The sequence below is a fragment of the Rattus norvegicus genome, chromosome 6 (assembly GCF_036323735.1).
Source record: "Rattus norvegicus strain BN/NHsdMcwi chromosome 6, GRCr8, whole genome shotgun sequence".
In the NCBI taxonomy this organism is placed as follows: Eukaryota; Metazoa; Chordata; class Mammalia; order Rodentia; family Muridae; genus Rattus; species Rattus norvegicus.
The window spans coordinates 94,598,924-94,615,260 of NC_086024.1; the positions used below are offsets into that span (position 1 = coordinate 94,598,924).

At 45.6% G+C, this 16,337-nt stretch overlaps 1 long non-coding RNA gene across 5 annotated transcripts in view; it reads left to right on the forward strand.

Moving 5' to 3' along the window:
- The window catches only part of LOC102549102 (uncharacterized), a 33,740-nt gene that overhangs the window by 6,287 nt on the left and 11,116 nt on the right, over positions 1-16,337 (forward strand). Inside the window, exon 3 of one of the 5 annotated variants that reach the window (XR_010052259.1) lies at positions 2,647-10,014. The exons of 2 other annotated variants lie outside the window; for them this stretch is intronic. This is a non-coding gene — a long non-coding RNA (uncharacterized LOC102549102). Of the gene's footprint in view, positions 1-480; positions 10,015-16,337 lie in introns of those variants that run through there. 2 more of the 5 variants (XR_354880.5, XR_001838451.3) reach the window with 2 other exon arrangements.

Here is a 16,337-nt window from a genome sequence, read left to right on the forward strand (position 1 = left end):
TACATATACATACATACATATACATACACATACACACACACACACACACAGACACACATATATATATATGATCACAAAGCTTCTGTGGTCTTCGTTCTTCCCTTTATCAGTTGCTTGATTACTTTAAGACTCAGTTTGTCCTGCTGTAAGCTGAAGACACTTGTCGGGGTTATGGTTTGGATAGGAAATGCCCTCAAAAGCTCATGTGTTCAGTGTTAGTCCCCAGTGCAATGTGCTGTAGTGATTGGAGCATGAAGGCTCTTAACTTCATGAATGGGTTAATCCACCAACAGAATCAAGGTTGAACGGAGGCAGCTGGTGGGAATGTAGGAGTTATAGCCTCCTTGAAGGTCACTGGATATGTTCTGTGTTCTGGATATGGCTTATCCCCTGTCTGTCTGTCTCTCCTTTTCCCTCTTCCCCTCCTTCCCTCCCTCCCTCCCTCCTTTCCTCTCTTCTCTGCTTCTTGTCTGCCACAAGATGAGCTGGGTGACTGAACTATATTGCCCCTGCTTTGACCATCAGCCCAGGAACAATGGAGCCAGTGGACTGAAGCCTCAGAGACTGAGAAACCTTTCCTCTTTGAACTTGATTTCTTTTAGGAATTTGTCAAAGAGATGCAAAATTGACCAACACAATAATTTGGTTTCAGATTCTTAGACTTGTTAGGAAAAAGGGATTTTGGTGTCAGTATTAGTCAAGGCTCTCCAGAGGGGGGGAAAAACAATAGGATGTAAACACACACACACACACACACACACACACACACACACACACACACACTTTTTTTTTTATTCCTTTCTTTTTTTCGGAGCTGGGGACCGAACCCAGGGCCTTGTGCTTGCTGGGCAAGCGCTCTACCACTGAGCTAAATCCCCAACCCCCCCACACACACTTTAAATGTTAATTTTAAAAAATAGTTCAGGGGTTGGGGGTTTAGCTCAGTGGTAGAGCGCTTGCCTAGGAAGTGCAAGGCCCTGGGTTCAGTACCCAGCTCTGAAAAAAAGAACCAAAAAAAAAAAAATAGTTCAGCTTATGTTAAAATAGTAACAAATTGGCTCACATCCAAGGTGTTGAGAACCCAGTAGCTGCTCAGGCCATGAGGCTGGGCACTTCAGTAGTCCCAACCTGGTGCTGAGAATCTGAAAGATTCCCAGAGAGCCATTGGTCCTCAGTCAAATATCGAAATCTAGAAATGCTGCTTCTGATATCACTGAAGCAGCAACAGGATGGGTCAACTCAGAGACGAGAACAAAGGCCAGTGTGCAAACGGCAGATGGTCTTCCTTTTGCTGCAATTTAACAGCAACGACAACAAATCTGGGCTTTTGCCAGAAGCTACCAACTACACTCAGGTGTGTCTTCCCACAGACGTTCAGACTATCAGAACAGTTCTTCAGGGGACATTCCCATCCGAGTGATTCTAAATTATGTCAGGATAAGTCTAGGACTGTCATTATTACCAGGACACTGACGATGAACTTGGGGACACCACTGAACCACTATAATATTTCCCTCTTCCAAATGTGGCCACACCAAGTAAGTAATCTTTCTCCATTCTTCACGATTATCCGTGTGTTTAATTTGGCCTATTAAGAGTGAATGGCTGGACCTGGGATTTTAGAGCTAGCTGGGTTCAGGCTTTGACCCTAACAACGCCTGGATGCTGAGATAGTTCCTTGAACTCCAAAGCTTCTACCAGTCTCTCATTTTAGGACATATTTTGGGGAGAAAGAGGAAGATCTGCCTGGGGGTCTTCAGGGAGAGAGTTTCCCCTGCTTGCTGGGACTAGGAGAGACTCGGTGGTGCACTTAGTCCTACAAACATCTCACACATGCACCTGTGCTAAATTAGGCTAGAGATACTTTAAGTGACATTTACGCAGGATAAAATAGAGCAGAGGCTCATTCGGGAAAGGAGAATTAAATAAATATAATTTTATTTTATTTGTTGTGCAGAAAATTTCTGCTTCAGTCTTACAGCAATTGTAAGGTGATGGCAGGCTAAGTTTGATCACTTAGGCAGAGAAGCATGCTCTTGTGCTGCACCTCACTTCTCACTAATACTTTGTTTATGGATCACATTTGGTTCTCCTTATCCTAGTGAGTAAGCAGCTTTAGAGGAATGGGGGCTCCCAGATGTGATGTAAAGGCTAAAAAGACACAGGCTTAGGTCACTCGCAGGGCCAGCCAAATCAATTTTGCAAGACAACATTTTGTACCCCATGTTTCCCTTTCCACCTCTAGAAATTGATGGAGAAACACTGATTCCCTACAGGAGTGAGCTTGTTGCTCGTACTTTTGCTACCCTGGCTAAGCTCCTGGAACGGACTGCGCTACCCACACCCACCCAGCTTTCCTTGAATTCACAGACAAAAGACAGACACACACAGTTGTTCAATTTCAATTTGCCTTTTGACAGAGTTGCTGGAAGCTACTATCTCCCACCTGGAGAATCGTGCCCTTATCGCTCTTCTCATCTCAGCCCCTCCTGTCCGCCCTAAACTTTACGCACTCAGTTACATTTAGTTCATCTGCCTGTAGGGGCAGCCTGGGTTTCAAGATCTGACATGACTGGTCAACTTTTCTTCATCAGAAGCATGGCAAACACCTCTCCTCTCTCCTTGTGTCTCTCTGCTTGCCTTCAGGGATTTGGAAGTCCCACATACCCCTTCCGCCCAGCAGTTGGCCCATGGCTTCTTTACTGATAGATCAAGAACCAACTGGGGAACAGGACCTTAGCATCAGACCCACACCTACATGAGTTTATGTCCGTCTGCTTCCACTGTGGCCTAGAAACTCCAGAGAGTTCATGGTCCCTTCCCTGGAATCTGACGTATTCAGTTTTTTGTTAAGTATTACAATAAATGACAATTTTCAAATAACATGATAGGCATTTTCTCTCCCTTGGTGATGCAGATATAGGCCAGGTTAGACCAGATTAAAAGTAGATAAAGGCAAGTTTATTAGGAGGAAGCTTTTATGGGGTGAGGTGGGGGGTTCACCAATCTCACAGGTTGAGGTCAGCAAAGTCACAAATCCGGGCAACAAGGGGGGTTTATAGTGTTTAGGTATGGATCTGGGATGTTGTCTATACATGGTCAAAAACTGAGTCCCTGAGCAGGCACTCTTGGGTGGGTTGTGTAAACTCAGAGACAAGGAATGATGACATGTTAACCGGGAGTTTTCTCCAAGCAGATGGGGGAGTTTCCTCTGTGTGGGAGGGATTTGGGGAAGGAGGCCATACAGGGTTCCCACTTGTACTGGGGATGAGCAGGGGTTCCAGCCTAACAGTACGGTCTAGGAATAAGCTTAATTTAAAGTTCCTTGTATTATAGTGAAAACCTATCATCCTTACTAAACAGATCAGGCCTCATCTCACTTTGAAGTGTGTCTGTTCTGGCAAATGCTGTCTATGGAGTTTTCCAACAAATGGTGGATGAACTTTTGCTTAGCTGGGCAATTTCTACTAACGAAAGCAGTCGTTTTCATTGATGTTATTGCTAGAATAAAAACCTTTCCCTTCCAACTGATACTTCCCAATCATCTCCATTCCCCTATTCAAGCATCCCCCACAACCCCACTGAAGCACCCTCATCACCAGCTGCAGGAGCTCAGAGCCCCATCTTAGATAAGAACCCATCTGTGAGTCAGTGTCTCACAGTTGCTCACCTCAGCCACAGCGTGGCATCCTCTTCAGCTCTGGATCTGCTGACGTGTATTTATTTACCTGTTGGAGTTGCTGCTTCGGGTTACATTTTAGCCTCTGATTTACTCCTTTAGTATTCTCAGGTACATGTGTGCTAGGCTAGTCATAACTGTAGTCTCTGGGGTGTTGGTGCGTGCCCTCCATGTACAGATAGCTTGTGAGAATGTATGACTTCATCACACCCTGCGACAGATAACACAAGTCACAGAATATCACACCCTCAGGTGTTAATTCAAATCCCTCTGGGAACCTAGATAACAATTGAGAATTGCATAACTTCCGGCTTCTTGATTAGCATAGACTCTGTGGGGGTGGGCAAATGGTTTTATGCGTAAGAGAATTTGCTGTTTAAGCATGGTGACTTAAATTCAAGTCTCTGTCACCCTCTTAAAAGCCAAGGTTGGACCCAAGCCAGTTATCTTAGAGCCGTGGAAGGTGGAGGCAGGACAGATGGGTGAAGCTAACTCCTCGCTGGCCAGCCTCCTGATTCAGCGGGAGAGCCTGTCTCAAGGCAGATGGTAACAGAGGAGAACCCCAATATCCCCTCTGTTTTCTTTACACACGTGCACAGATGCACACACCCATACAACATGTGTTCCTATAAACCCTCACATTCAACACAAAAAACACAAATTTGAAAAGCAAGCATTTTTAAACTAAGGAAAAAATAATGAAATAAAATTCAACTCAACAACAGTCATTAAACCTAGATGCCTATGTATTACATATAAGAGGAAATATTTGGCTGCCTGGTCATTTCCCTTCTGTATGAATTAGACCCCACCCCCAATCCCCAGTAATTTCCTGAAGGAAAACCCTGATGGTGAACTTGATGGAGAAAATTAGAAGTTTTGCTTCCACCAAAGGTGAAACTGGAGAGAGAACCCTACAGGCGCTAGGAGGCCAGCATCTCCTAGTTGGCTTTTACTGATATGATCAAACTTCTATAAATGAAGAAATACAGAGCCATCTTCTCTCCTGGCTTCTGGGCCTCATCCTTTCCAGCTTCTTTCCCCAGTCCTGTCTGTGTTGTTGCTCTGTGACTAACAGGTTCCTCTGCTGTTAGACCTTACCCTCTCAACAAGGTCCATGGCCAATTCTAAATGAAAACAACATAAACAAAGTAGTAAGTGGATTGTCATTTAAAGGTAAGCTATTAATGGTGTAGGCCTTCTGGGTAGAGATAGGAGTCTAGACATTGTTAGCGGGTGTGTGTAGCAGCACTGCCTAAGAATTCACAGAGAGGTCAACCACACTAATGACTTTCCCTGGTAACAATTCTCATTAGAACTACTTCCTCCAAAGGAGTGTCTCAGGAAGGCAGAGCATGTCCTCCTGAGAGCCAAAGCCAGTGAGGGAGTCAGTCAGGAGCTTCCCTTACCATTGTTCACCCAGGGCTGAATCCTCACTACTTTCTCTTCTCGTGCTACTGCTATGTGCCCATGGGTGCACACTGCTAAATTTGCTATTTGTTCAGAGGAAAACTTAATTCCCAATTTGCTTTTGGACACCAAGCTTGATCTTAATAACCCTGCCTGACAGTTTGTTAAAAGCTTTCTGAATCAGGCAGGGCTAATGGGTTTCTGTTTGCATGCCAACTCCCAATGATTGATTGGTCGTGGATGTCTAGCATAGGGTCTGGGATCAGACAAAGTTTTAAAATTCTGGAGCCGGCTCTTGGTAGTTTTGTTAACATGGACGAGTTTCTTATCCCCACCTAAACCTCAGTTTCCCCATTTGGAAGGATACTGGTGGTATTCACTTGCTCTAGAAAGTGTACCAAATGAGAAATATACCACAGGTGCATAACACAGAACTTAGGAACACAGTTTACACCAACTGAATGCAGCCCTGGTTAGAGGGAAGTGGTGGAGAAGTCCTGATGTTGTTCTCCTATTGTTCACATATAAGGCTCTGCCCACCTCATCCTGAGGACTTTAGTGTGTCTCCCTGTGTGGTGACAAGCATGACTCAGGCAAGACAATCTCCTCATCTGCCCCAACTCTGTTCCTTCACTTGTGAAATGGGGCTAAGATAGTGTCTCCCTCATGGATGGATGTAGAAATATAAAACAGTATTGCCAGACAAGCTCAGCCCTGTAAGCTCCCTAAAGGAGCTCCCCAGGAAGTGTGGAAGGCTGGGGCGAGGAGTAGGGGAGGGACAGTACACTCACTTAGAAAGGCTTTTTCCTGTCAGCAGCTGTCACTCATCCCTATGGAACAAATGGCAGCAGGGACAAACTGGCACATCCTGCTGCTCCTCCACGAGGTGCGGTAGTGGGTGGCATGGTGGCTTCATTCATAAGCCCACCTCCACCACCTCTCTTCCACCTGTCAAAACTGCAGGGGCTGCTTAGCACCTCATGGAAATTCTAATCTGCAATAAAGTCATCAATAAATACATCTGCCCGTGCATGCAGGCGGCAGGACACATTTGAGAATTCAAAATCCTAGGTAGAGGAGGGTATGAACGCCGTCAGCTTGTCCTGTCACCAGGCGTGATATCTGAACACTGTTGTCATCACAGAGCTGTTTGGTATCTGCCAAGCTTAGATTTTCCTCTCAAGTGTGAAGTAGACTGTTCAAGAGAAGAAAACTTCATCAAGCCCCAGATAGGAGGAAAAAGCCCTGTCCTTGACTTTGTAAAGTGGAAGTTTTGGTCTCTGTATGTTAGCATACAGGCCTGTGCTTTGTGGCCCTAAGGGACTTTCTTGTTCCTCCTCAAACCCCTTTGGCTTTCATTGCCTTCCTCTCCCTCCTCACATCCCTGCTATGTAACAGTGACAAGGAACGGCCTGCTGTGTTTGTCACACTCTGCACAGTCACTGATGAATTAAGTCACTGCTCAGTAGATGAACACAAGCCTGCCTGATGACAGAGACAGACACCTACAGGATGCTTCCTCTGAGTGTGCACAGGGCTGGCTTTGCTGCCTATAGTCACAGCAAGTTGGATTGTTCTAGTAGGGAAATGGTGCTCTAATTGTGTTTCCTACATCTGCGGCAAATAAAAACTGTCAGATGTAAGTTGTAAGTTACACACAGGGAATAATTCTAGTTCAGGAAATTAAGTTAGAAGAATCTTGGTGAATATAAATGTTCTTCCGGTGAGCTTTGTTGAGATTTGAGCCAGGCATATACATAAAATCTTACTACTCAGAGGGCTGAGCTGAGGGGATTGTACCTGTGGTCAGCCTGGGCTATGCGGTGAGTTCAAAACAAGCCTGTACTACATAGTAACACTCTGCCAGAAGTTTCACTCGGAAGAGGGAGAAGAAGGAGGGAAGGGAAAGGAAGGAGAAGAGGATAATGATAATAATAATAATAATAATAATAATAATAATAATAATAATAATTGATGATCATTGACTTCGAAGTTAGACTCATATAGGACTAAATTATGACTCTATATGTGGTTGTGGCTTCTGAATTGGAGAGTGAAGTACAGAGCTTTACTCATAGAATGCATTTAGCTCACAGAAAATGGAGTTTAGAGTTCCCTCCTTTTGAATTGCCTCTTTAACAGATATGGAAGGATGCATCTCTCAGCAAGTCAGAGAATCAGAACAAATGAGTTTAATTTTATTAAAAAGAAACAGTAGTGTCTTGCCATGTCATGCCCAGACAAGTTGGGAGAGAGAAGGAGAGAGAGAGAGAGAGAGAGAGAGAGAGAGAGAGAGAGAGAGAGAGAGAGAGCGCTTTAGGAACTACTGAAGCAAAAATACAGGTTTTAGAGGCCTGCCCACAGCTCGAGCCACTACCACATGCAAATATGAGGTGGAGAGATGGGGGAGAAAGAGGAGGTGAACAGTTTGAGCACTCTGAAGAGAGGTGGAACTGGAGAGGAGGGTAGAGAGGAATAGCCTGCTGTGAGTAGCCCTCCCTGCCACTCCAGCAGTAGCAGGGATCTGTGTTGATACCCATGGTTGAAAGTACCACCAAAGGTCACGCTGATGTCCCCAGTCTAGGCTGTCACCTGGAACCATGTTGATATCCAAGGACTGTACAGAGCTGGCCCTGCCCCTTGCTAGCTGTGGCGTTTGGGAGGGCTGGCCCCAACCCTTGCCAGCCTCACAGACAAAGCATTTTGGAGAGCAGTCCCTGCACCTTGCCTGGGCAGCACAGGAGAGCTGGCCCTGCAGGCAGGAATCAGGGTAAACCTTGAGTTCAGGCTCCTCCCCTTCGCATGTTGTGGCATTGGGTGAGAGCTCACCCTGGTGGTGCAGTTGTGGGAGAGCTGGTAAGCTGACAAGCCCAGCTACCATCCAGGCCCAGGTTCAGGGCTTTGAGTTGGTCCACTCCAAAATCTACCCCATCTATGAACTGCTGAAGGTCGTGAAGGGACCAGTCCTGCAAATCCACAGGATAGCTGAGGAGTCCTGGTGAGGATCCAGTATTGATGGTGTAGCAGAAGCCAGAAGCCTCCAACCAGACCAATGACTCACTGCAATGAAGATTTGCAAATAAAGACGTGAGGACAAAAGGGTATACTGTGGTTTACTCTGCAGCTTCCACGACAAGATGGTTTTTGTTGTGTTTTGCATTTTGGTTTGTTTGGTTTGTTTGTTTGGTTGGTTGGTTTTTTTGTTGTTTATTTTTAGTTTTTTAAATTATCTTTTGGTGGGGAGGTTGCAAGGATGGAGGGCAGATCCGAGGAGATGAGGAGGTGATTGGGACTGGGGTGCATGATGTGAAATTCACGAAGAATCAATAAAATGGGCTTTAAAAAAAAAGTACAGGGTTTTAACAGTGGAATGCTGCCATCGAGTAATGTTGGTTTTGGCTGCCATTACTTTTTTTTTTTAATTAATTTTTTTAAAAGAAAATCATTGCCCAAAGAACAAGCTTGTATAAAATCAGTAGAATTTTTCAGCTTCTTGGAGAAAGGGGCACACATGCTTGCCTGGAGTGTATAGGCTTAAAGAATGGACAATGACCACAGGAGATGGGATAGCACTTGGAGATGGTGTCTTAGAGTTTCCCACTATGGAGGGTCCTGCTTTCCAACTGATGGTCCTTGTCGTGACATCAACTATTATAGGAAATCAGTGGTGCGGGTGGGGTCCTGCTTTGTTGGTCCATTGACAAGGGCATTCCCAAAAGTCATCCATTAGTGTCTTAAGTATCAGAAAAATGTTACTCAGGCTGGTGACTTTTCCCGCAGTCTGGCTGTGGAAGAAGCAATTTTGTAAATAGTACTCTGGAAGTTGTTTAATTGCTGCAAAGGGATGTGACCATGGCAATCCATCCTCAGACTTTAGAACTGTTCACTCTTTAGACTTATATGGTTAGCACTTCTCAACAGAGCCTGCTGGGTCCATTTTAAGTATTAGCATATGGAGAAATTATCAAGTTCTGTCCACTAGGTAAATGTGATTTATCCTTCAGATTTTAAAAGCTGGATGCTTTTCACAAAGGGGGATGTGTTGAATGACTAATGGTACACTTTGTTTTGCATTATAATCATACAAGAACAGTCTGAGAGCTCATTTACAAAAGGATTTTGAAAAGGCTTTCCATCTTCCGGAGAACAAGGGCAGGTACCCGAAACACAAACGAAGGTCCCAATCCATCTTCTTCTCTTTCAAAGATACTGGGAAAAGACAGTTTGCAGCAAAAGCATTAGTCAGAGAGAGGTTGATTAATGTACGTGCTGGGGGTTTAAAACATGCGTCCTTTGCAGGATGGATTTCCCACAGGCTTTTCAGGTATAAAGGTGAGGACAGTGATTAAGTTGCTTTGCAATTTGTGTCTTAGACAAATTTTAACAAAACATTGCAAAACTGGCTGAAGATTCTTCAGGATAAGAACGAAGGCATAATCCACAGTCATCTAAATCTGAAAAGTTTCTGCTTAAAAAATATATCTTTACCATGGCCCATTCACAGTGGGCACTTCTTTTTCCTGTATTTGAAGCCAGCTCTATGGCAACTGAGGTCCCGAGCAAGCAGGAAGAGGAGGGAAAATAGCGACCAACTTATAACTGATGACTGCAGGAAATCTTCACAAAAACTTTTCCCTTTAATCTGCTCACAATCACTCTCTTCCTGATTACTGCACTGTTGAAAGTAAGGTGACCTGACTTCAAAACCACACTGTTCCAACCACTCAATTCTTAAGGCATTCATCTCAGGAACAGGTGATACTTGATACTTTAAATAAAATGTAAGTGCATATGTGCATGGGAGAGAGAGAGAGAAAGAGAGGGAGAGAGAGAGGGAGAGAGAGAGACAGAGAGACAGAGAGACAGAGACAGAGAGAGACAGAGAGACAGAGAGACAGAAAGACAGGCAGGGAGACAGAGACAGACACAGAGAGACAAAAAGACAGGCAGGCAGACAGACAAACTCTCTCTCTCTCTCTCTCTCTGACACACACACACACACACACACACACACACACACACACACACACACCCTGGGTTTTCTGATGATCTAAGTTAGTAAACTTGAGTTGCCATGGGTTTCCCAGGTTAGACATTATTTCTGGCTGAGGACAGCCTCTGAGTCTGTGGCTCAGAAGAGAAGATTGTCCCACTCAGCATGCTTTCCCATCACGCGGCCCTTGAGAATCTAAATAAAATGAAGGGGAGGGGAGGAAGAAGTTGCCTTTCCCCCATTCCACTGCTGAGCCGACAGCGTCCTCCCCCATCTTCCTCAGCCCTGGGACTGGGCTTTACACCCTCAGCCATCGGGTCTCAGGCTCTGAGATGCTGACACCATGGGCTTTCCTCAGGCCCAGCTTGCAGGCAGTCAGCAGGCGGCGGGACTCCTCAGTCTCTACAGTCACAGAAGCCAGTTCTCACCCTACCCCTCTCCCGTGACTAATACAAATAGAAAAGAAAGTGGGCTTAGTTTGGAAATGTTACTCTTTCTCTGGAACAAGTGGCCAGGCCTACAGGTGAGAATCCATTCTTTAGATAAATCCCACTTTTCCCTTATTCCAAAAAAAATTTAACCTGGTTGGTTGTTACAATGCTGGTAAAAATAAATTTAAAATCTACCATTTTGACTTCTGTAAAATGAGTACTCAGCGGCATTAAGAACATTCCCAATGTTGTGCCAACGCTCCGTGGATCCATGCCCAGAAAGGTTGCTGTAGGATGGTGCCTTACGCAGGTGAAGGTAGGTACACGATAGAACGAGGCCTGTCATTGGACGAGAAGGATGGATGGGCAGGAGAAAAGTTTTAGAGGGGGAGGAGACTGGAGTAAGGAGGAGAGGGGCAACCTAGAGAACATGGAGGCAGATGTTAAGAGTCCTCTCTGCACATTTACAGGTTGTTATGAATGTTCTTAAGGGATGGATGTGTACAGGGCTTTGTATGTCTAGATGAGCAAACTATATCTTATCAATTGGATCAGAGGTTATTGTGTTGTGTGTTCTTTTGTGTGGTGATTTAAGTTCAAGAGAGTGCATGGTGGCTGGAGACAGTAGGCCGCCACCGAATTGGGATGTGTATTTCTGGCACGGGTGGCAACCTTCTTTGGGAACTGGATGGGTAGAGAGATTGTTGCCAGGCTCAGAGCATGACCATCGGCAATGTGATATGGGATGGAGCAAAGTGGGTGAGACGCTTTGCTGACTGAGATGAAAACATCCACCAGACATCTTGGGGCACCGAGGTGCCAGATCTAGTGCGGGGTAAAAGTCAGCATTTATTTTATTTTATTTTTTTTTAATTTCACAGCAACAGGCTGCTCATCATTCCGAGCAGAAACTCTGCACCTTTAAGGAATCACCCTTTCCTCCATGAAGCCTCTGGCAACACAGTCTAAGTTCATTGAGCTTGCCTGCTCTAGACGTATGCAATCCGAGACCCCTGTGAAAAAACCCCCAGACTCCATTTAGATTACAATTAGCCAAATGTATTAAGACTGCCGGCAGGGCCGTGGCCTCTAAGCCAATCAGAGGCATGCCACGCAGAGATGGTTGAGGAAGGTTTTTAAAGGTGAGAACCACAAGAGCTGTTCTGCTCTGCCCAGTCTGGATGGTCAAGGTGACTTCAAAAATATCTTTGACTGTCTGCTGAGTTATAGAGGCAACAAACAAACAAAACCACAGTTGTTAGTCGCATCATAACCCAGCAGATAGTCGCTCGTGGCTGCACATTACCAAATGGAGGTGCATCCAGGAATCCAGGTTGTTGGGGAATTTATCTTCCAGGAGCTTGAGCCAAAGAGAAATGGCTATTGGGTACTAAAACGGATGCCTAGCATCACATGGAGTTTCTTCAGCCCTTACCCTGAACATTCTATCCCAGGGGGCTGGGCTGCTCTCTCCTATATAATCCAGCCATTTTGTTAACCCACTCTCTTTGAACCATTGGGCCTCCTGGCTGCTGTGCCTGGTTCCCCTTTCTCTCTCCTCCTTATCTCCCAGCATGGCCTGGCTCAGGGTCATGTCCACTCTGGACTCTCCCAGATGTCCCTGCCTCTGGCTCTGCTCTGCCATATCTCTACAATAAACTTTCTCCTCCACCATATCTAGGAGCAGTCATGTCCTTCCCTTTCCTTTTTATTTCCTTTTTTTTTTCATTCGTCTGGTTTGGCACCAAATAAATGAGGAAAAAAATAGAAATGAAGGGAATTGGGTGTCAGCTCAGCAATGAAAGGGGAAAGGCACTTCCTTCCCTCCACCCCCTTGATTTTTATTCAGATCCTCAAAGCTTGGAGGGCAGGAAAATACCCTACACAGAATCAGGCAGTCTCCTTTGGTGAGTGCACAGACTCAAATGCTGACTTTAGCCAGAAACACACGGGGAGCACAGGCAAGCATGGTGTTTAGCTGGGAAGTCCATGGTCAGCCCATGATGAACCCTCCCAGAGTTGCAGATGCAGCTCTGTTGGCAGAGTGCTTGTCCCCTGTGCACACAGCCCTTCTGCTTGTCCCCTGTGCACACGGCCCTTCTGCTTGTCCCCTGTGCACACGGCCCTTCATCCCTTCCAACTCTGCAGAAAACAGAGGGTGTGGCAGCACAGGACTGTATTCCCATCGATAGAGGGGTAGACACAGCAGGATCCGAAGTTCAAGGTTAGTTTCAGCTACACAGGAAGTTCAAGGTCTGCCTGGGATGTGTGAGACAGTGAGGAATGAAAGAAGAAAAAAGGGAGGGAGGGAGGGGGAGGGATGAAGAGGAGGGGAGGAAGGAATAGGGGAGGGAGAGAGGGAGGGAAGAAAGGATGGAATGGTAGAGAGACCCAAAGGGAAGGAATGAAACGGGGAAGGGAGGGAGGGATGAAGAAGAGGGAGAGGGAGGGAGGGAGGGGGAGGGAGGGAGGGATGAAGAAGAGGGAGAGGGAGGGAGGGAGGGGGAGGGAGGGAGGGGGAGGGAGGGAGGGAGGGAGGGAGAGGGAGGGAAATGTTCAGGTGGAAGCATGCATTTAAGGCACACCCCTGCACTGCCTGTATGATAGGCCTAAGTATTTCTAAGTAATCCCATGATTATAGCAGAATCGATTTTTGTCTTAGATCAACCACTCTGCAGTTAGTAAAGGGTGTTCAGTTGCCACAGGACCAGACATTTCGCCAATGGTTAAACACAGTAGCGTCTGCTTTGTCACACCCCATCCAAGCAAACAAGCGCCAAGCAAGCCTTCATTCTTGCACAATCTCCTGAAGGGCCTGGGTCAGAGGCCTCATCTGACCCGTGTCTCCAGAGTGTCAGCAAATAATCTCAGCACAAGCTGACAGAGGGAGTGGGAAAACGGTGAACTGTCTCCCTCCTCAGCACAGGTTAAACACAGACAGCATATGGCTGTGTTATAAACTCTTGAGACAGATCTGCTTCTGGAAGCTTTACGTAGTCCTGCTGCTGCCATGGCAACCACTAGAGCTCCAGGTTCTGCCTGGGCCCTTCCTCCAGCCCTTGGCCACTGAGCTGTGACTGCTGGGTCCTCTGGGAGGACCCAGCAAACAGATTGAAGGGCAGTGTAAGAGAGATACTGTGCCTTTTTGAGTTTCATAAGGAGGTTGCTGTTTCCAGTGAGAAGTGCCCCTGTGAGGGTGCTACTCAGTGGCTCTGGACTGGGGTGTTCCCCAGGGATAGGGACTATGAAAGCTGGAGGTCAGGGACCTACTCCCCTTCCAGCAACCGACAAATCCTGTGTGTGTGTGTGTGTGTGTGTGTGTGTGTGTGTGTGTGTGTGTAGAGGAGGAGGAAAGATTTGAATGGTGTGGGACAGTCTGGTTTGGAGAACACACTGTGTAACTCTGTCTTTGGAATAGAAGCCATAGCCAACACTAAGAAATACCACACAAAATTTAAATCATGTTGTTTTCATTTACACCAGTGGGGTATTTTATGTCAGTGGATTGAATATAAGCTAAGAAATCAATGAAAGGGGTTTTTTTTTTTTTTGGCTTTATTTTAATAAGATATTTTCAGATCATTGAGAAGTGTGATTCTGATAAATTTTGGCGCTGGAATTTACTAACGTTTTTATACAGAGAAATAATCTTATGAGAAATATGTCTACATCTTGTATTTAAAGTGGCCCATCTATATTTTACTTATTTGTGTAATTAAAATTCATAGATGTGTATTAAAGTCATGCACTGGATCTAGGCTGGTCAGATCTTCATATGCTAAGAAGAAATTCATTTTCTGAATAAGGGGTTAAGGGTTCGGAATTCGTGTGTTCGTCACAAGGCCTCAGGTTGCATTTTTGCATTGCTCATCACAGAGTCTTAATGGCTGACCATGAACTTCCTAGGAGCAAAGTCCTGTAAAGGCTGGTGCCGTCACTGTTTCAGGTGCTTTGTCACAGTCGAGAAATGAAGAGGGACAGTATTTATGCTTTCCTAGCTGAAAGATCTAGGGTAGAACAATAATTCACTTGCATAAACTAGATGAAAGATATAGGAAGCGGGGGAGGGGAGGCTGGAAGGATAACAGAACGCAGATATTTTAAATTTCCAGTGACGTTTCAACATGCCGGAGACTGGAAGGCAGGGCTCTTGGCTTTGCCTGGAAGTCAAGCTGCTTCTGCTGCCGACTGTGGAAATGAATGTATAACACTGAACGCCTCCCTGCTCACATCTCCTTCTGTTTTCTTCACACCGTGTTGTAGCTCTGCTTGTTTGTGTCCCTTCATCCCTCTGAGGCAGTTACCTCAGATGCCATAGCACCAGTGGCTTTTTGATCTGAGCTGCAGCCCAGAAGGACAGATTTCCTGACCTTAGACAAACACTCGGTGAGCAGCCCCAGAAACCTAGGGCCAAACCAAGAGCTCATCTCACCTGCTTCATCACTGGGCCTTGGCACTGAGACTCCATGCCCATCAAAGCCGTTGTCGTGGTTTACATCAGTTTCTGGGACCTCTAGGGACTTCAGGCTTGGCTTCTTCTGTCAATCAATCCAGTTCTCTGCTGCTGATCTTGTTCGGTGAGTCCTTATGGAAGACGTTTTGTTATAATGGCATATTTGATTAGAACGTCTCTGTTTTGAAACTGAAGTTCATTTTCACACTTTTCTTAAAACATTCATTTGCACAAAAAAAGAGATATGTCTTGATGCATATGCAGCAGGAAGAGTGCTTACTATTCTGAGATGTGACAGAGGAATGCTGAGGAACCGGGGAGAGAGAAGGGAGAGAAAGTTCTTTAGGGGAGAAGGAGAAGTCAGGCACATTCAGGATTACCGGTGGGTGATGTCAGAAAGAGTGACGTCCATGATGCAAATATGCATCAAATATGGTTCAAAAAAAACCCTGAAGCATTGAAATCTTCCTCCTACCATTTTTTCCTATTCAGTCAGACTAGTTCCCCAGCTTTCTCTGACCTACTAATGGTAGCACATCCTTGGATGTGCACAGAGATCACGAGTCAACCAGTTTATCTACTCACTCAACTGATTGTCCATTACATTAGGTTCAAAATAGACTAAGATTTTTGTCCCACAGAAGGCTATATTCCAGCTGAAAAAGACAGGTGATGTATCCAGGTGCAATGGGATTGAAAACAGTGTTTTATATCAGGTTTTAGAGCTAGGCTAGAGGAAAATAGAGAGCCCAAGAGAATCAGGACAGCAGGTCGGGTGTGAGCAGTGATACAAGTCAGGGTAGCTCTCATGTGGGAAAACATGAACCCCAATCACACTGAGGAAGATGGGTTTCACTTGGGGCTACTATGTAGAAGTGGCATTTTAAATGACCCCGGGGGGGCCAGCACACCTCACTGCTCAGAAATGCCTTCAAGATACTGTCTGCTGGCTCTCCTCAGAAAGGCAAGCCCGCTCCCTTTGTTGTATCTTGCCAACACTGGTAAGAGCCTCCAATACGATCTGAGACTAGTGTACACTTTTTTCCTCAAGCAGAAGCTGGGGCAGTGGCTGTAGCTACACTGTCCCAAGGGGACATCCTTTGCTTTTGGAGTCAATGGAGGATGAACTAAGCAAGCAGACTATTATGGGACAGGTAATTTTATTGCCTTGATAGGGGATAATTTCTTATAGCTATAGATAAAGATTTTGGATTCAGTTATGGGGACTGGCCAAGGTCACATCAGTCTTAAATACTGAATTTGGGGTGGGATGGATTCACTTGAGTCCTTGCCAGCCAAAGCAGATTCCAGGTTAAAGGGTATCTGCTGCCTTATTTCTGTATTTATATTCTTTAAGATTCTTAGGCTAGA